General features: G+C 42.2%; 1 protein-coding gene across 1 annotated transcript in view; it reads left to right on the forward strand.

Annotated features, from left to right (window-relative positions):
* The first annotated feature begins 4,426 nt into the window (after positions 1-4,426).
* The window catches only part of LOC121545431 (nuclear receptor coactivator 3-like), a 109,451-nt gene continuing 92,893 nt past the window's right edge, over positions 4,427-20,984 (forward strand). Inside the window, 1 exon segment of the mRNA XM_041855961.2 lies at positions 4,427-4,553. The gene's annotated coding sequence lies outside the window, so the exon portion shown is untranslated.

The raw sequence follows: 20,984 nt of genomic DNA on the forward strand, positions 1-20,984 counted from the left end.
CATTTTCTTAATGGGTGCATGCTTATTAGTAACTGGGATAAGCAATTTCATAAATGTGCCAAGTGCAACGTCTGTTTGCTCCTCATTACACACCACGGACCAACAGATATTCTTTACATCAACAACATAGGAATCACTACAAAACTTATTGTATGGCCTGTTATACACTATATTAGGCCCAGCCTTTGGAACTTTGGACTTCCTAGATATGGCTACTATATTGTGATCACTACATCCGATGGATCTAGATACTGCTTTCAAGCACATTTCTGCAGCATTAGTAAAGATGTGATCAATACATGTTGATGATTTCATTCCTGTGCTGTTTGTAACTACCCTGGTAGGTTGACTGATAACCTGAACCAGGTTGCAGGCACTGGTTACAGTTTGAAGCGTTTTCTTGAGTGGGCAGCTTGATGAAAGCCAGTCAATATTTAAACTACCTAGAAAATATTTAAGACAGAAAAAATGCTCTTTACCTGACTCGCTTTTCAATGATGGCTAGACATGCACACGTTTTGTGCTCTTGTAGTAAGCAACCACTCCCCTATTGCTGACTAGAAATGAGCTATAACTGGGCTAATAACTCCCTTACTAGCAAAGAATATGAACACATTTATACACTTGGCTACATGCAGCTCTGGCTTTGCTCTCAAAACAAGCGCATCTACTCGCAACCACTCATGCTGTAAACACAGTCCAGTTGCATATAGGGATACTGCAGCTCTGATTGGTACGGGCTGAGTCGTGCCTGTCATTGCAATAGAATCCTACTCCGGTGACTACAAGAAAATATTTTGCATAGTTAGTTTTGCGTACTAAGTCTTGCATAGTTCGTTTTGTTTCGGTATGTTGCATTGAAAGTGGCTAATATTGGCATATCCCACAGTAGAGGGAAACTTTGATAGTGTTAACTAAAGGGGAAAACTAGAAAGTTGAGTGAAGTTCAATCTCGTGCTTCTCTGCGCTGGCTGATATTTATTCTGCATGGAAGTTCCAGGGGAGCTGTGCGCCTGCGCACAGCTTAGAGGGAACATTGCTCTCATACCTTAGTTAAGTATGTTTTCACAGAGAACAACCACATAAGAGTCCCTAAAAGCTTTTTCTGAGGATGGTCCGAGAGCAACATTCATCTGGTTTATCTCCTGTAACCTACAGTATATCATCATGTCCTATTGATTTTGCATTGGGTGGTTATACTGATGGGACCTCCACAGGCTGCAATGAGAGGTGGCTGCAGTAAGAGGTGGCTGCAGGAGTGGGATGGTAGCTTAGGCTATAAAGAGATGGCCAATATTAAGCATAGAGGTGGTCAGCATTCTTCCATCCATCTTTTTGTCTCTGCTGTCAGTCTCTCTTTTTCTTTTAAGGCGTCTGTGCTTCTTTCCACTCCCTTATCTATCCTATCCCCCTCTTTGTGTATCTCTTTTCATCTCCCTTTTGTGTCTTTACTCATCTCCCCTCTCTCTCCCCTTCTCTCACTCCCTCCCTCAAAATGCTGTTTGATACACCTGAGTGCTGGCGAGCTTCTCTATTCACCCCATGCTCTCTCTCTTTCTCTCTCTCTGCCTCTACCTGTCCCTCTCTCTACCAATCTCCCATTACTCTCTACCCCCTCCCCGTCTTTTCCCTGCACTACACCTGTGTGCAAGTGGACATTTCCAAACCCATCCCTCTCCTCTGCACTCTCCCTCTCGTTCTCTTTCTCTCTCTCTGCCTCCCCCTCTCTCTCTCCCTCTGAGGCCTGTGCATTATACCTGTGTGCCGATGGCTGCTCTGCTGCTCTTGAATTCTCTCTACCCGTTTGGAATGTTAAACAGCTCCCTTTCCGTCTCTCTCTCTCTCTCCCTCCCTCCCTCACTCTCATTGTCACCGCAGTACTGAAAACTTCTAGGATTCTGTCTCAGTCATATCCGTTAGACATCACATCATCAATCTCTAGCCAATTACTGCTCTATGGCTTAATCTGCTCTACATCTGTGTGATACAGAACCATCTGAAAGTTTGCCAGGCTCCCTGCCTGCTCAGTTTTAATGTGCCTATGGGGTTATAGGACTGTTTTCCACCACTGTGTGTGTGTGTGTGTGTGTGTGTGTGTGTGTGTGTGTGTGTGTGTGTGTGTGTGTGTGTGTGTGTGTGTGTGTGTGTGTGTGTGTGTGTGTGTGTGTGTGTGTGTGTGTGTGTGTGTGTGTGTGTGTGTGTGTGTGTGTGTGTGTGTGTGTTTGGAGAAAGGAGGTATTTTTCAACCTCTCTCACATGTAATGTTATTCATGACAGATTACTCATTTTTCACCTCTCTCTTCTTTTCACCCTCCTCCTCACTCTCCTTTTCAACCTCCACTCTCTCTCCTCTTCTTTAATGGGGAAGTATGGACAAAAGCAGTGATAGTGGTTTGGCTCTACGCATTGTGTGGTGATGGGGGAGGGGGGAGAGATGGACTCAAGCCCACCCTTAGATCTTTAGAGGACATACACAGTTATACACATAAACAGACAACAAACACTATCAATGCAAATCCAATTAAAGATGCTATTAGGCTTGATGGGTCATCAAATAACTTTGTACCAGCATTGATATGTTCACATATACAGATTAAATCTAAAGAAAAAGGTAAATCTAAAGAAAAACAAACTTTAGATTCAGGATATTCTTGCAGCACTTTTTGCAGCACAACTTAATCATCAATGCTGTCAAGTTCCAGTCTGTTTGTGCTGACACTGCTTCCAAAAACTAATGTCATAATAGAAGGCCTTTCTCCAGTGGTATAAATAGTGTGTCTTGTTTGTCAAGGCTGTTTGGGAAATGTGCTGCCTGCCAGCCTGCTGCTCCTGCTGCTCCTGCTAGAGCTGCAGTTTTCCACATTTTCTCACCCTAACTTTATTTAACTTCTGCAGTGTCACACACCCTCCCCCCTCTGTCTCTCTCTCTCCCTAAAATGTTTTGAAAGGACACATAATCCAAGCACAGTTGTAACTCAGGTCATATCCTTCTTTCTTTTCCTCTGGTCGTGTTCCTTGACTTGGGTGGATTTTACCCAGGCCAGGCTAATTGCAAAGTCCTGTTCTCCTCCTCCTCATTCCTCCCCCTTCCCCCTCTGTCGCCTCTCTCTTTCCTTCAGCACTCGCTCTCTCTTTCTCTCCAGGTAATTCTCTGACTGGCTCTACCTAATGTTTTCTATCACTCTCTCCCTCCTCATCTTTACTTACTCTGCAGATTCACATTACTCACCATCTCTTCCTCTCTTTCTCTTGCACTTTCTCTCCTTTTCTCTCATCTTCCTCCTTGCCCTGTCAACTGTATTTCAGCTATGTTTCTACCGCTGCTCTCACAATCACTATATCAATACATCTGTTGTCCCTCTTTACCTGTGTCTTCCAGCCTTTCTGTCGCTCAATCTCTGCCTTTACACTCTCTCATTCTCTCTACCTGATTCTCACTTTCTTCCTCTCTCTCTCTCTCTCCCTCCCTCCACTTCTACCCTTCCCTGACACAGCTGAAACCCTACTGTCTGCTCTGCCAGTGTGTGTGTGCCTACTTCCCTGCCTGCCTGGTATCACCATGGTGACGGGTTGGTGCTATCTTACCTCGTCTCTTCTTGGCAAGGGTACTGGTTCTGGGCCGAATGTGCCCTAGTCCCCAGGCCAATAGGCTCTGACGCCAACAGTCCACACTGACCATGCCAGCTCCACCATATGGAGCCCACATATGGGCCTCATCTATAAGACATACAGGCCTTGAGGTCCCACTGTTCTACAGATACAGAACCAAAACACGCAGCCCTCTCCAGGTACAGAAAATATCATTAGGGCTAGCATTTTAGAGTTATGTCACAATAAGTCTTAGGACTATACATTATTTATAACAAAGCAAAGCATAATCTAATTTATACGCAGTTCAATCAAACTCGCAAGGGTTTTGATTGAATATGGCACCCTGTTAATTCAGTTGATTCAATCTAGAATTTCATAAAAATGCAAAAAAATACAATTAGTATAAATGTATTTCTTATCACCATCTATATCAGGCTAATGAACACATACTGAGATAAGATTTGAATACTGAATAGCCTGCCTACACTAGAATACTGTAAATGTTAAGTTTACTTAGACATAAATGTCCAAGCCACACCCCTTCTGTAAACCATCATTACCATGTTAGATCAGATGATTGCTGAACAGCCTATTAAGTATTACAGGCATTTGCACACAAGTCAATGTTGGCTTTTCAAGTGCTCCTCAGGTTAACTAAAAATAAACACTGTGGCATTTTTCTGTTCTAATATCGTCGCTGTCAGCCGTCTACGCCAGAACCCAAGATCTCCTCTTGGGGCATACATGTAGTTGTAGTCCGTATCCGGGAGGTCTGCCCTAGCTAAAAGAACAGCGTTCGACGTGAATAACTACTCAACCCAGCAACCCCACCGCTCAGCAAAAGCTGGCTTCTTGCTCTTCGAGAGTGTTTCCCATTTAAACAAACACAGTGCTGAAGATGGCGGAGAGTTAATAGGGAAAAGAAGAAGCTATTGGTGCGCTCACAGATAAATATCTATTTGGTGAGTTTACAACATTTTCCCTTTACGCGTTCCTTCTAATCAAACTCGGTTTTATGCACGACGGCATTGTTCCTCGTTCGGTTGGACGGAAATGCCCCGATATCGTTTTCCACTGATGTGTAGTAGGACTCTATATACTCGTCGTAACACAATAATATACGCTACGGTGCACGGACACCGTGCATGACCGTTTATTTTGACAGCAAAAGTGTTTGTTGTTTGAGGAGGCGCTCCAAGCCAAGGTCATGGATTTAGGTGTAGGTATAGCTCCCTATATAAATGGTTTCTGACATAGTGCGGTTGAATGGATTTGTCATAGCTGAGGAATTAAAAATAAAGTGCCCTTTCGTTTGGACCTCGAACTTTGAGGGAAGGTTTTTTCTAATTTACTAAGAAGATAATGTTTTAAAAAGTGTGTATGTGCCTGGTACCTTTGGCGCAGACAACACATAATACATTCTAGTATTTTTCTGACTCGTAGGCTAGCCTACTTTAGGACACACTTTCATTCAGTAAGTTCATGTCGCCCGGCGGTGCAGGGGTAAAGTCTAACCAGCTCAAATTTAAATACCCCTCTCTCACTCATTCTCTCACACACCCACACACACTTCTATATTTTACTTCAGCAAAATAAATGTGACTTTGCAGCGAAGCCTAGCTAGTAGCTACGTGTTGCTCCAGTCTTATATTTGCATTGCTGCTCTAGCTTGTGACAATGTCAGTTTATATCGATAATGTGATAGGCTACTACTGATACATTGTAGCCAGATGCAAATGTTGTTCTTGTATGTTTGTGTTCGATACAAGGAGAGGGTTTGAAAAAATTGGCCTTTGTGTTAGAAATGCCAGGGCCGATTTCTGGGCCCAGTCCGCCCCTGTAGTCTATCGCTGCTCAATCATTTAGCCCATGAAAGGAGATTGTCCTATCCCTGAATGATATAGGGACAATCCCACGTTAAAAAGGTGGTGGGCCGAAGCCGAAAAGAGTGAAGTTGACCAGTCCCCGTCGAGGGAGGAGCACTTTTTTTTGTATAGGACGGTAAAACATTCTTATGATGAGTAAAAAATGTGTTGGCACCTTCAATTCTTGCACATTTTCTCTGCTTGATTTTTAAACCAGATGAGTTCTCAAATAGTAGCTGCCCAATACCATAGTCGGCAAGAATAATGTTGGACGCATTGGAATATAAGGTATGGAGAATGATAAAGAGCCTGTAGGATAAAAAAAAAAAAAGCAGTTGAGAAATGAATGTTTGAGTTTCAAATACTAAATGTTCAGTGAATGTCAGTATATTTAGGTGGTTTAAGTTATTAACTTTCCTACGAACCTTCTAAAAGTTGACAGTGCCAAAATCATTATTTTACTAACTATGACGGAGTGTGATACATGTTTTCCATAATGTATGTCCCATGCATATACATTCGAACAAAGAACACTGTCACAAATAATGTTTCACCATTTATTGAGTACGGAGACAAATAGCAAAGGTGTCTCAGGCAGTATTTGAAGTATTTAAATATAGTGTAACCTACAAATCAATGTACTGTATATCAAGTGTCGTGGAGGGCACAATCTTACAATGTTGGAGTCCAGAAATGAGAACTTTACCATCTATGCCAAAAGCCTGGGCTTCTGATGGAGACTGTAGAACTGTTATTAACACATGCTTCTCTTTAGGGGCATTTGTGGGCCCAGGCCCCATAGGCGTATCGAAAGGATCCCACCCTAGTCACCAATGTAGCTGACTGATGTAGAGAGAGAGAAGTGCCTTAGTAGAATGCAATCTAAAGCTTGTGTGGTGCAGAGACGAGGACTCCACCATCTATGCTTGAGAGCGGCGCACAATTGGCCCAGCGTCGTCTGGGTTTGGCAGGTGTAGGCCGTCATTGTAAATAAGAATTTGTTCTTAGCTGACTTTCCTCGTTAAATAAAGGTTTTAAAAAAAAAACATATGGCAAAAGCCTGGGCTCCTGACGGGGACCATTGAATTCTCCCCACTGCAGGTTACAATAGTAAAATAATCTGTTTGTCCCCTGTTATACTGATTCTACATTAAATGTAGTCTTTGAGATGCTCAAACAAGCACGTGTATCTGTAGTTGTTATTCAACTCTAAAATGCACTACACTGTGTAAGACACAACCCACAAAGAAAAGACAAAAGGCAAATGTATATGTGGTCACAATTTTTTAATAGTGACGGCAGGGTTAGTTCAAACTGCAGTAGGATGGTTCTCCTCACAGGTGAGTGAATCAGCCCATGCTTGGTGGATAGCACTTGGTTGATCTCTGGGAGCAGGACACAGGAGAGCTGAATAGATAATGAGACAAGAATATATAAAATAAATCATCACAACAAAGGAATGTAGTTTGTGAGCTAGAAAATGAACATCCTGACAGTCTGAGGCAGGCTGCTCTGCACTCATCCTACTATTGACTGGGATAATGTGGCATTTGTATTTGTCAGTATGAATGAAATTAATGGGTCTTGCCTTGATGACTGTATTAGATTTACACTACTTGTCCTATAGATTTTTGTAGTCTTCAATTATTACTTGGAAAAAATGGATAGCTAAAACGCTCCTTGTCCTGGAATGACATGCTAGCTAGTGATAAAGTTATCTGCTCCTGCTAGCTACAGTCAGTGTTGCCAACTAATTTTCAGGGGAAGTTGCTAGAGGCAGGTCGATTTGTTGCTAAAAGTTGCTAAATGACGTTGTGATGTCATTGCGTGATGACGTCATTATGTAATGTAAAACTGCGTCATTACGTAGAATACACAATAACGTTACTCAAATTGACTGGCCATCTCGGCGACAAATATGATTTGACATTTGTTAGTTTAGATTTGTTAGTTTATTATCACATATTTTTATTTGTAAAAGTAATATAAACACAACACATTTTATATGATCAGATATTTTTATTTTTAAACACAACACATTGAATTATTGAACAATTACACATGACACATTATTGAACAATTACATTTTATTTATTTTCTTATTAACTAGTAAACCTACACATTCTGAACAAGTATAGTTTTCAGCAGTGTATTGGTAGTTAGTTAACATGCTACCTAACTGATCAAAAATTATAGGTACAAGCTAATAACAAGGTATATATGCTACTTAACGCAAATAATGATGTGTGCGCTAGGCATCTCTCTCCAGCTCTCTCTAGGTTGTTGTGCTGCTTGGCTGGCCTGCTGCTGCCTGTGCACGAGCTGAGCGCCTGCTGCTGACATCACTCACAATGCACTTTTGCAGCCAGGCACGTGTGTTGTGACTGAATGTGTGACAGAGAAAATCGTTTTTGTGTCATTTAGACGGAAAATGCGTGTATTTTAGCGTTTGAGTCACTTTTTAAAAGTAGCTAAATTTGTTGCTAGGTGCTGTTTGAAAAAAAAGTTGCCAGGGTAGTCTGAAAAGTTGCTAAATCTAGCAACAAAATTGCTAAGTTGGCATCACAATAGTAACAGATCTACTTGCTGTAACTAGCTAGCTAGCTAACTAGCAAGCTAGCTACATTACTAAGGTTGCTGTGTTCTAAGTTGGGAGTCATTTTACAGCTTGCGTTAATGGTATGACGTTTTTATAACTAAATAGTTAGATTACAAATATACAAACAATGCATTACCTGGTAGCAGTTTGTCGGATGGAGATCTCTCTCGAGATGTCATAGCTGTCTACTACCTTATATTAGATACGGATAACGGTATTGGCAGACGTGATCAGCAGAGATAGTACACAACTTTTGATTGGTTTCCACTTTAGTACTCGGCGGTGTTGCCTGTCCAACTAGCAAACATAAAAGTAAGTATTTTGAAAATATTTTCAAGAAGTGACATTGCCAAGAAACAGAAATGTGTTTTGAATAAATAAATGCACACTATGTAAAAACCAGCTCCTCATTCGACCGAGATCGATCATCTCGAAAACTAAAGCAGATAGTTTGCTACGGCCCACTACCTAAAAATAGTGACACCGAGACTTTTTCACATTAAAATGAATGCCAAGCAAAAACCATTGATTGCAAAGTTCAACAAACCATACACCTATATGTAGAAGTCTACTTTTAACAATTGCCACATAATATTTTACTAAAACACATTTACTTGAGGAACAGTGCAGATGCAAAGTTTTGTAACAGAATGACAGTAAAATCTCCCTCAGTTTTTTTTGTGTGACCATGTTTTCCAAAAACTATTTTAAATATCTATTCTGAATTAAGATTCAAAGATGTCTGCAGAAAGAATGGGGTGTCAGCTATGATATGACACCTTAAGTTTGAAGTGGATCAACACCCGGTAACAGAATGACGGTAACAGAATGACATCTTGGGTCCTTGATCTGTACTATACAGAAATGTATAGTTATGAGTGCCATTCTCTTCATGGTGATGTATCCGGAATAGATACACAAAGGTAGCTAGGTGCATGTTTGGGTATTATTATACGCTGACAATTATTCTAATGAGCTCCGCCCCCAAACAAGACCAAATTTAGTTGGTCCAGACCTGACCAAATCTGAACCAATCATAGAAGTCTATGTTTCACAAGTTAGGACAGTACAGCACAGTAGAGCATTGCACAGCACAGTACCGTTTTGTAGAGTTCAGTACAATACAGTACAGTAGAGGACAGTACAGTAAAGAAATGTAAAGTAGGGTATAGATGGGTACACTTCAGTAGAGTGCCTTCGGAAAGTATTCAGACCCCTTGACTTTTATCACATTTTGTTACATTACAGCCTTGTTCTGAATTTGCAGAGGATTTAAAAAATAAAATAAATCTACACACAATACCCCATAATGAAAAGGCGAAAACCGGTTTTTAGAAATTTTTGCAAATGTATAAAAAAATTATATACAGAAATGCCTTAGTACAGTATTCAGACCCTTTGCTATGAGACTCGAAATTGAGCACAGGTGCATCCTGTTTGCATTGATCATCCTTGAGATGTTTCTACAACTTGATTGGAGTCCACCTGTGGTAAATTCAATTGATTGGACATGATTTGGAAAGGCGCACACTTGTCTATATAAGGTCCCACAGTTGACAGAGAGCTGTGTACCTGGCCAAATTGAGCAATCGGGGGAGAAGGGCCTTGGTCAGGGAGGGGACCAAGAACCCGATGGTCACTCTGACAGAGCTCTAGAGTTCCTGAACCTTGCAGAAGGACAACCATCTCTGCAGCACTCCACCAATCAGGCCTTTATGGTAGAGTGGCCAGACGGAAGCCACTCCTCAGTAAAAGGCACATGACAGCCCGCTTGGAGTTTGCCAAAGGGCACCTAAAGACTCTCAGACCATGAGAAACAAGATTCTCTGGTCTGATGAAAGCAAGATTGAACTCTTTGGCCAAGCGTCACGTCTGGAGGAAACCTGCACCATCCCAATGGTGAAGCATGGTGGTGGCAGAATCATGCTGTAGGGATGTTTTTCAGCGGCAGGGACTGGGAGACTAGTCAGGATCGAAGCAAAGATGAACGGAGCAAAGTACAGAGAGATCATTGATGAAAACCTGCTCCAGAGCTCTCAGGACCTCAGACTGGGGCGATGGTTCACAGTCCAACAGGACAACAACCCTAAGCACACAGCCAAGACAACGCAGGAGTGACTTCGGGACAAGTCTCTGAATGTCCTTGTGCAGCAATGCTCCCCATCCAACCTGACAGACCTTGAGAGAATCTGCAGAGAAGAATGAGAGAAACTCCCCAAATACAGGTGTGCCAAGCTTGTAGCGTCATACCCAAGAATACTCGAGGCTGTAATAGCTGCCAAAGGTGCTTCAACAAAGTACTGAGTAAAGGGTCTGAATACTTACACTACCGTTCAAAAGTTTGGGGTCACTTAGAAATAGAAAGAGGAGTGGGAGGCCCCGGTGCACAACTGAGCAAGAGGACAAATACATTAGTGTCTAGTTTGAGAAACTGGCAGCTTCATTAAATAGTACCCGCAAAACACCAGTCTCAACGTCAACAGTGAAGAGGCGACTCCGGGATGCTGACCTTCTAGGCAGAGTTGCAAAGAAAAAGCCATATCTCAGACTGGCCAATAAAAATAAAAGATTAAGATGGGCATAAGAACACAGACACTGGACAGAGGAAGATTGGAAAAAAGTGTTATGGACAGACGAATCGAAGTTTGAGGTGTTCGGATCACATAGAAGAACATTTGTGAGACACAGACCAAATGAAAAGAGGCTGGAGGAGTGCATGATGCCATCTGTCAAGCATGGTGGAGGCAATGTGATGGTCTGGGGGTTCTTTGGTGGTGGTAAAGTGGGAGATTTGTACAGGGTAAAAGGGATCTTGAAGAAGGAAGGCTATCACTCCATTTTGCAACATGGCGCTTGATTGGAGCCAATTTCCTCCTACAATAGGACAATGACCCAAAGCACAGCTCCAAACTATGCAAGAACTTTTTAGGGAAGAAGCAGTCAGCTGGTATTCTCCCCAAATACAGGTGTGCCAAGCTTGTAGCGTCAATGGAGTGGCCAGCACAGTCACCGGTTCTCAACCCTATTGAGCTGTTGTGGGAGCAGCTTGACCATCAAGAAGTGCCCATCAAGCCAATCCAATTTGTGGAAGGTGCTTCAGGAAGCATGGGTTGAAATCTCTTCAGATTACCTCAACAAATTGACAACTAGAATGCCAAAGGTCTGCAAGGCTGTAATTGCTGCAAATGGAGGATTCTTTGACAAAAGCAAAGTTTGAAGGACACAATTATTATTTATATTGAAAATCATTATTTCTAACCTTGTCAATTACTACATTTCCTATTCAGTTTGGTATATTTCCTATTCAAACTCATTTCATGTATGTTTTCATGGAAAACAAGGACATTTCTAAGTGACTCCAAACTTTTGAACGGTAGTGTATGTACATGTAATATTTATGTTTTTTATTTGTAATAAATTAGCAAACATTTCTACAAACCTGTTTTTGCTTTCTCATTATGGGGTACTGTGTGTAGATTGATGAGGGGGAAAAAAACTATTTAATACATTTTAGAATAAGGCTGTAACCTAACAAAATGTGGAAAAAGTCAGTAAAAGGGGTCTGAATACTTTCCGAAGGAACTGTATATTATAGTGTGCACTACTGTAATGTACTCTACTGAACTATACTCTTCTTTTCTTTTCTGTACTGGACTCTACTGTATCTTTTTTTAGTTCCTCAACAAAACGCAACAAAGCGCATATGCAAAGCCCTCACTCTGTCACTCAGAAACGTATTCCAGTGTCTGCCTGCAAGCTGAAAATCTTTGCCTGTGCGTGTTTAGGCTACTTGCCCCTCCCCCCTCCAAAGCATAGGCTACTGTACTGATGTTACAAGCTTGATTCAGAAGGTAGGGAGAGATTTTTAATTAGCTAGAGAAGAATGGATTAACTTTTTCAATGCTAGTTAAGGATACTATAGGCCTAGTTATCACATTTCACTTTGAATTTATTAACTACAAACAGGTAAGACGTGTTTGTAATTCTGGTGCCACTCTGCGCACACGCAAGCTTATTCGCTTGCTAGCTCACACTTGTTAGCTAGCTAGCTCAAAGGACATTCAAAGTTCCTCCATAGAAGCCGCTCCTCCTAGGTATAGTTCTGTGGACCTAATTCATATAATGCATGTCATAACAAGATGCCCAGCGCTTCAAGCCTCCTTCAACCTTCTCTCGCTCTCTCCCCACCTGCAAAATTTCAGTTGCATCTTGTGCCTTAGGCTACTTGTCTGTCCATCACGCATGTAAACAACTACCTTGCCTGCTCTACCCGCACTGATTGGTGAAGTAATTTAATGAGCTAAATGTAATTTTTTGTTTATTTCACAGGTTAAAAAAGGAAGAGAAAGGAACGATGTAAACTGTTACTTTTTTTGGACCGGTTCGGAACTTTATGTTGCTGGTCGGAACAGTGGAACGAAACAAAAAAATATTGGAAAATAATTTTGGTTCATTCCAGCTCCTGTTTCTAATACCTTTTTCAATACTTTTTCTAGTAATGTTTTTTAAGCCCCCTTTTCCATCTGTGTGACCAGAAATCAAAGCCTTTGCTTATTCAATTTTTTTAGGATGGAAAATGGTTGAAAAACACATCTATGCCTCAATTTCCCAAAAATATAAACTCTTAGCTTTTCATTTGACATGCTCCTATAAACTTCACATGTTGGTGCTCATGGATCCTTTTACATGGAAATGACCATAGGCCATGACCCCGTACATGGATACGTTTAGGCGGCGTGCACTGTGCAGAAATGTTATTCTAGTTACATGAGAACGGTACAGGGGATTGGTCCGACCACCAATAGTGGACGGACGTGCGCTGTGCAAGACAGACAGTGCTTTCCCATAATACAGTAGGCTATATGTGCAGATACTATTAATATTCCCTTAACTGTGCCCAACTCAGTTCATTTGATTGCCAGTCTCACGTATGTCAAAGTGTCATTTTAGATGTTAACTGCTTTAGATGTTGCTGCTGTGTGTGGACATGTTTAACTATAGTAAACAAACAAAAACTTGACCAACTGGGGACGTTTTGTCAATCACCACAAGGTCAAATGCTATTTCTAGGGGGTTTAGGGTTAAGGTTAGAATTAGGGTTAGGGGTTAGGGAAAATAGGATTTTGAATGTGTCCCCACAAAGTTACTTATACAAGACTGTGTGTGTGTGTGTGTGTGTGTGTGAAATTGAGTTAAAGAACTACTCTAAAGGACCTGTCTTTTATGCACCCCTCCACCCCTCCCTCTTCATATATAACCGTCCTGTTACATAGTTCTGTTACATGATGCATAAAAAAAGAAACAAATATATTATTGTGTGCTGCTGCTTGTTAATGTAGTGTGTCCATGTGTCTAAGAGAGGAAGTGTGAGAAGTGTGTTGCAGGGCCTGGGCCATGAGATTTAGTTAATGATAAAAGCCACAGTTTAAATGTAGCTCTATGTCTCTGGCTTTGTTCCCGGATGACCTGGCTGTGTGTTGCCCTAATAGAGGGTCGAGTAGATGGGTGTGTAGAGGGGTGTGGTGGCCTGGCAGACAGCGTTTTATTCCCCAGCGCCCTACTGGCAGATTTACAGCCATGTCTTTCTGTGGCCAAACTGTCAATTAACACACACACACACGCTCACACGCTCACACCCTCGCAGACACACACTCAGACTTACCCCACCTCTCCCCTCCACGGGGGCTTCCAGAGGGCTCCTAAATCGAGGGGAAACAGGGAGGCTGGACATGGGCATGCTGCTGGGCCTATAGGCCCCCACATGGGGTCAGGGAGGGTCAGCGGATGGGGGTGGGATTTTGGGTAATGATTAATTAACTGGCAAATGGCTACGGTGGGGGGGTGGGGGGGATTTGTGCTTGTAATGCCTAATGAATACAACACAGCTTTGGTGACACCATTGTCTCAAACTAATGGTTTTGACTGCTGGGAACTTTTGGAAATGAAGCTTCTTCTCCCAACGGTGTCGTTCTGCTTGTAAAATGATTATGATACCAACTTAAGCCACTTCATATAAAAATAAGAAACTTCTATTGGGTAAACTATATCTACTTGAAAATAAAGTTCAATCCCCCCAAATAAATGTATTAAAAGTATCAAGATGATTATGACAATTATCTTATTTAGTTCACGGTTGTTGCCCATCAGTTACACGATTATACGCTAATTGTGCCAGCCCTAATGGATGGATGGATGGATGGATGGATGAGGAGTGATGCAAGGTGTTTGCTGAACAGAATAAGGGGGGTCGAGGGCAGTGGGGGTGTTGGTGACTGGGTCGGGCTGTGTTGGTGGAGGGGTGAAGGCAATGGGTAGGCACTAGGCAGTGCTAAGAGGGGAGTCATGACCTCACAAACTAGCCTGAGATGAGTGTGTGTGTGTGTGTGTACCTGGAGTACCTTAGGGAAGAGTCTCAGGACAGGTTGAGTAACCTGCTGGAAGTGTGGGTCATCCTGTCACTTGGACCTCTAATCTCCAATACAGCTTAGTCTGGGCTGCACAGCGTGAGTGACATGTGACAGTTGCAGCTGACTCTTTAGTCGCGGTGCAGAAAGTTGACTTGTCTTTGGGAGGTCTATACTGTATCTTTAGTAGTGGCCTGGGCAGACCTTATTTCCCTGTCTGTCTACTAGCACAGAGGAGGAAAGACTACTTGTTGCTTCACTCACTGCCAAGTCATTCACTTCCTAAGTAGTGTTGTCATGATACCAGAATTTTGACTTTGATACCAGGTTTAGTATCACAACACTCTATACCATCACGATACTCTACCAAAACGATACCCAAACGATACCACGGCCAAAAAATAATGCATATTAGCCAAAGTCACAGAATGGTACTAGATCCAGACAGATAAATTCAGCTACTGCTCTGTTCAATCGTTGGACATCTTTTGAGATCAATATCATTACATTAGCATTTTATTACATAACATTTTTCAAAGAGCCATGTATGCATTAATGAATCAATTATACAATCAATTTGACTCTGGTGAAAACAATCTAACTACATAATGGTAATCATTTATTTGAATGGTAAATCTCTATTGATAAACTGGGTGAATCAAGATGTAGCCTAGGCCTATCCACAATACAGGTGAATGCATATTCAATAGGAGAGTGTGCATGCATTGAGTTATTGAGCTTGTTTGGCAGATTTCATGGGGTTACAGATAACAATCCGTTCCATTTGGGACTTATTTTATTGTACTGATCAACAACATTTGTATAGAAGTAGCTTATTTAATAAAAACAGAAAAATGTCTAGCATGCTAGCAGATACCCATAGACTTCCAGTCATTGCATTAACACTAGTTAGCATTGGCTCCCGAAACTACCTCTAACTTCCTTCATACTGGACACAGAGACATAAAAATGGTATCCACGAGTTCATCGGACTCTGGGGAAGTAGATTGCCAAAATCCCAAAGTATCCCTTTAAGAAGCCTCTCTAGTGAAGAGATGGATGAATAGAAAGAGGGAGAGAGAAGAGAAAGGAGAGAGAGGAGAGGGTCTCTCTCTTTTCCCGCCCTCTCTCATACCTGTTCCATCTCTTGCTTTCCCTCTTTTTTTTCTCTACCTCTTTCTCTCCCTCTTTATGCCAGACTCCGTCCCCCCTCTCTCTCTTTCATTAGTTACTCATAATTAATTTGATTCTAAGTCCTAATCCCCTGAATCGCAGCACTCAGGCTAAATAAGTTAAGTCTGCTCTTAAATGACTGGGAGGTGAGGAGAGGATTTGACTGCATGGTGTTTGTTTTTGCGAGTGTGTATTGTGCATCCGTATGTGTTTTTGGGAGTGGTGCGTGTGTGTTTTCACGTGTAGGGATGTGTGTTTTGTGAGCTTATGTTTGTGTGTGGAGAGGATGACATTGTCTCGTGTGTGTGTGTGTGTGTGTGTGATGCTAGCTAGCGAGCTCTGCTGGAATGGTTTCCAGATGGAGCTGGTGGGAACCAACTCTGTGACATCCTCCACCACCACACTGCTCCTGCTCCCTCCAGCTCAACTCCTTTGTTAGCTCTGTGTCGTCTGTCCACGGACCAACAACGCTACACTTTCACAACACTAACTAATGATGCATATTAATGGCCAAGGGCTGTAGGACCGCTTTGATTTACAATAAATGATTCAATTACTCAATAATATTCATTAATATATGCGTGACCTAATTACCTTCCCCCTACGTTTCCTTTATTTTGTTTCCTACCCCTACCTAATTGAGGTAAAGAAGTGGCATGTATTACCATTTTTTAAAATGGTATACAACCAATCCATAGACGCAGGGACCAATGCATTACCATCTAATCCAGGGGTGACCAGACTTTAGTTACATAGGATCTACTTTTTCCACCCTCTTCCTAACGTGGTCTACCCCCTCCCCCTGCCAATATTAAATAACATTTCACCTTATTGATTGGATGATTTGCATTGCATGCTGTCAGCAAGCTTTGCATAGTCTGGGTTGTAGCTACTGATTGCTAGCCTCAAGCAGGTGTCCAGGTGATCATCTGTTAGAGTGGACCGGTATTTTGACTTGATGATCTTCATGTCTGAAAATGCTGACTCGCAAAGGTAGGTAGATCCAAAAAATGCTGTCAAGTACATGGCAGCTTTTCTCATGTTTGGATATTTATCCTCCACGATAAGGTATCAAAAGTGTTCCCCGATGCCCTCGATTTGATTTGGAGGTCACTTTGCAGAGTCAAAATTTCACTCTTGACGGCTGATGTCTCCATGTGAAACAATGGTGCAATTTTTGTTGCAATTTCGTCAACATCAACTTCCACACCAAACGGAAAGCACATCAATGTTGCCACAGGTTCCAGGATCGCAAAGTATTTTTTAAGATGCTCCTTCAAATCCTCATTCATCATTTCACAGCGCCGTGTAACAGTATTTCTGGATAGCTGAACATCCTTAATAGCGCTAATGATTTCGGATTTATTTTTGAAATCATCAAACAATGATTCTGCTGCCTCTAAAAAGGCCTCTTTTACCATTTCTCCATCCTGGAACGGTTTCTTGTGCTTTGCTAGTATGCGACTCACCCATAATGATGCAATCGTGGCTGCCTTTGATTTTGAGCTGGGCCTTGTAAAGCTCTATTGTTGGGCAGCTAGTTGAGACTTCAACTCTTTTACTTTTCTCTTACGTAGTTCACTTTTAGCTGGAAAGTCACTTTCATATTTCTTGTGAACAGTTTTGAAATGCCTCTTGACATTTCCCTTCTTAGCAAGAGCTACGTTTGAATGGCAAATCAGACACACACATTTTGAATTTGTTGTCGTGAAGAAATTCTTCCTCCCACTCACTGTGAAAGTGGTAGATTTTCGGTTTCTTGCTGCTTGGTCCAGCACTCATATAAAAAAATGTAACTGCAACTTCATAGAAAAAAACCTAGTAAAAAAACAACTACCACTGGAACAACAAATAATATTCTGTTACAGGTCTCGCAAGCGTGGAAATGTAAACGTACTAACTGCAGACAGTTGCTATGGTAGCGACAGTTTGGAAAACAAATGTAGCAACTATAGTGTCGCGGGTTGGTCCAATTGTATGTAAATCAAGCAGTTTTTAAAATATTTTGGCTGTGCAGTAATATTCGACAAAGAAGCTAACCTGTAAGCAAAGCATACGGTGCTTCAGAACTGTGGACCTCATGATTTTTAAGCAGACTCGATGGTAACGCTGTGAATTGCCAAAATATACAGTGGGGAGAACAAGTATTTGATACACTGCCGATTTTGCAGGTTTTCCTACTTACAAAGCATGTAGAGGTCTGTAATTTGTATCATAGGTACACTTCAACTGTGAGAGACGGAATCTAAAACAAAAATCCAGAAAATCACATTGTATGATTTTTAAGTAATTAATTTGCATTTTATTGCATGACATAAGTATTTGATACATCAGAAAAGCAGAACTTAATATTTGGTACAGAAACCTTTGTTTGCAATTACAGAGATCATACGTTTCCTGTAGGTCTTGACCAGGTTTGCATACACTGCAGCAGGGATTTTGGCCCACTCCTCCATACAGACCTTCTCCAGATCCTTCAGGTTTCGGGGCTGTTGCTGGGCAATATGGACTTTCAGCTCCCTCCAAAGATTTTCTATTGGGTTCAGGTCTGGAGACTGGCTAGGCCACTCCAGGACCTTGAGATGCTTCTTACGGAGCCACTCCTTAGTTGCCCTGGCTGTGTGTTTTGGGTCGTTGTCATGCTGGAAGACCCAGCCACGACCCATCTTCAATGCTCTTACTGAGGGAAGGAGGTTGTTGGCCAAGATCTCGCGATACATGGCCCCATCCATCCTCCCCTCAATACGGTGCAGTTGTCCTGTCTCCTTTGCAGAAAAGCATCCCCAAATAATGATGTTTCCACCTCCATGCTTCACAGTTGGGATGGTGTTCTTGGGGTTGTACTCATCCTTCTTCTTCCTCCAAACACGGCGAGTGGAGTTTAGACCAAAAAGCTATATTTTCGTCTCATCAGACCACATGACCTTCTCCCATTCCTCCTCTGGATCATCCAGATGGTCATTGGCAAACTTCAGACGGGCCTGGACATGCGCTGGCTTGAGCAAGGGGACCTTGCATGCGCTGCAGGATTTTAATCCATGACGGCGTAGTGTGTTACTAATGGTTTTCTTTGAGTCTGTGGTCCCAGCTCTTTTCAGGTCATTGACCAGGTCCTGCCGTGTAGTTCTGGGCTGATCCCTCACCTTCCTCATGATCATTGATGCCCCACGAGGTGAGATCTTGCATGGAGCCCCAGACCGAGGGTGATTGACCGTCATCTTGAACTTCTTCAATTTTCTAATAATTGCGCCAACAGTTGTTGCCTTCTCACCAAGCTGCTTGCCTATTGTCCTGTAGCCCATCCCAGCCTTGTGCAGGTCTACCATTTTATCCCTGATGTCCTTACACAGCTCTCTGGTCTTGGCCATTGTGGAGAGGTTGGAGTCTGTTTGATTGAGTGTGTGGACAGGTGTCTTTTATACAGGTAACAAGTTCAAACAGGTGCAGTTAATACAGGTAATGAGTGGAGAACAGGAGGGCTTCTTAAAGAAAAACTAACAGGTCTGTGAGAGCTGGAATTCTTACTGGTTGGTAGGTGATCAAATACTTATGTCATGCAATAAAATGCAAATGAATTACTTAAAAATCATACAATGTGATTTTCTGGATTTTTGTTTTAGATTCCGTCTCTCACAGTTGAAGTGTACCTATGATAAAAATTACAGACCTCTACATGCTTTGTAAGTAGGAAAACTTGCAAAATCGGCAGTGTATCAAATACTTGTTCTCCCCACTGTATATGTTTAGTGCATACGTTTTGAAAACTTTTATGCGGTCTACTAGAAAGAAGTTTGCGATCGACGTCCTGGCCACCAATGTTCTAATCTAACTGACTGGTGTGCAATCAGTCAATGATCTGAACAGTGTTGCTTTTTTCTTTTGTCTGAGAGTACAGGTCCACATATGTGAGGGAGAAATAGAAGGAGAAAGAAGAGGGGGAGGAGGAGTGTGTAGTTTTTATTAACGTGGTGACTCCCGCTAAAATTCAGGGAGTGCTGTTGTATCCAGCTGTTACTGGTTGCGAAAGGCTTCGTCGCCATAGCAACACAGCCCTGTGCGCCGGCTCAAGGTCGTTCATCCAGTTCTGAACCGATCAGCGTGCTACATACACTCATACACAAGATGCATATGGATAGAGCAAGAGCGGAGGGGAGGAGAGAGGGAGACAGGCAGACAGCGAGAGAGAAGAGAACAACTTCAAAATGACCAAGCATTTCACTGGGGTTAGGGTCGGTGAACAACTCTCCCTCCCTCCATCCTTCCTTCCCTCCACTGCCCCCCTCTTTCCTTAATAAAGAAACAACCAAAAGAGAACCCCTGGCCTTGGGGGTTGTAGGTTCTTCTGCCAGCTGATAAAATATTTAGCTGGTCAGAAGGAGAGAGGGAGGGATGGAAAGAGTCATAATTGGAAGAGAGAAATGGGGAGAGAGAGGGGGAGATGCAGTGGGTGGCTGGAGTGGTGGAGAGTTTGGGTTTGTGTTGTGCTCTCTAGAGCATGTTGCATTTTTCTGAGACTACTACCTGTCTGATGTTGCTACCTGGGCCCTTCTTCTCCTGGACCTGTCCACATCAGACTATTTTATTCATTAGGGGATAGGGTGATATTTGAGACAGTCTCTCGCTCAAGCGCATGGCTTTGTTAGCCTCCCTGAGATTAAAGGGAAAATCCACCCAAAACCACCAATTCCTATAATGTACAGTGTTAAATAATACTAATATGTGAGAATAATATTTTTGGTGAACATATGTTTCATTTTGTCATTATAATAAGGTTGGTCCAGATTTTCATATTGTCATACCGTCCTTCTCTCATACCGGGATTTGCGGTATTACCGGCATAGCTCAGCAGGGGGCGCTAGAAACACAAGAAAAGCACATTGGGCCTCAATTACCAGAATGCTAACATTTTACATTTTACATTTTAGTCGTTTAGCAGACGCTCTTATCCAGAGCGACTTACAGTTAGTGAGTGCATACATTTTCATACTTTTTTTCATACTGGCCCCCCGTGGGGATCGAACCCACAACCTTGGCGTTGCAAATGCCATGCTCTACCAACTGAGCTACAGAGGGCCAGTGAGCCAGTCATGTAACAAAACTAGTACAAACTAATAGCGAAATCACATAGATGCTGTTAGCTAAATGCTAACGAGTGAAAACAAATTCAGGCAAAGACAGGCAAATCCAACCCATAAAGTTATACAAGTATAGCGATTTTCTTGGTGAGTGTGGACATTTACAACTGAAAGTGAACAAGAGAAATTGTGCAAATGAATAAAGTTGTGATGCATGCTTTTCTGAAGGAAGAGCAGCATTTGTACACGGAGCAGATGGGAGAAAGAAAAAAGCTAG

Source organism: Coregonus clupeaformis, unplaced genomic scaffold (genome assembly GCF_020615455.1).
Source record: "Coregonus clupeaformis isolate EN_2021a unplaced genomic scaffold, ASM2061545v1 scaf0012, whole genome shotgun sequence".
In the NCBI taxonomy this organism is placed as follows: Eukaryota; Metazoa; Chordata; class Actinopteri; order Salmoniformes; family Salmonidae; genus Coregonus; species Coregonus clupeaformis.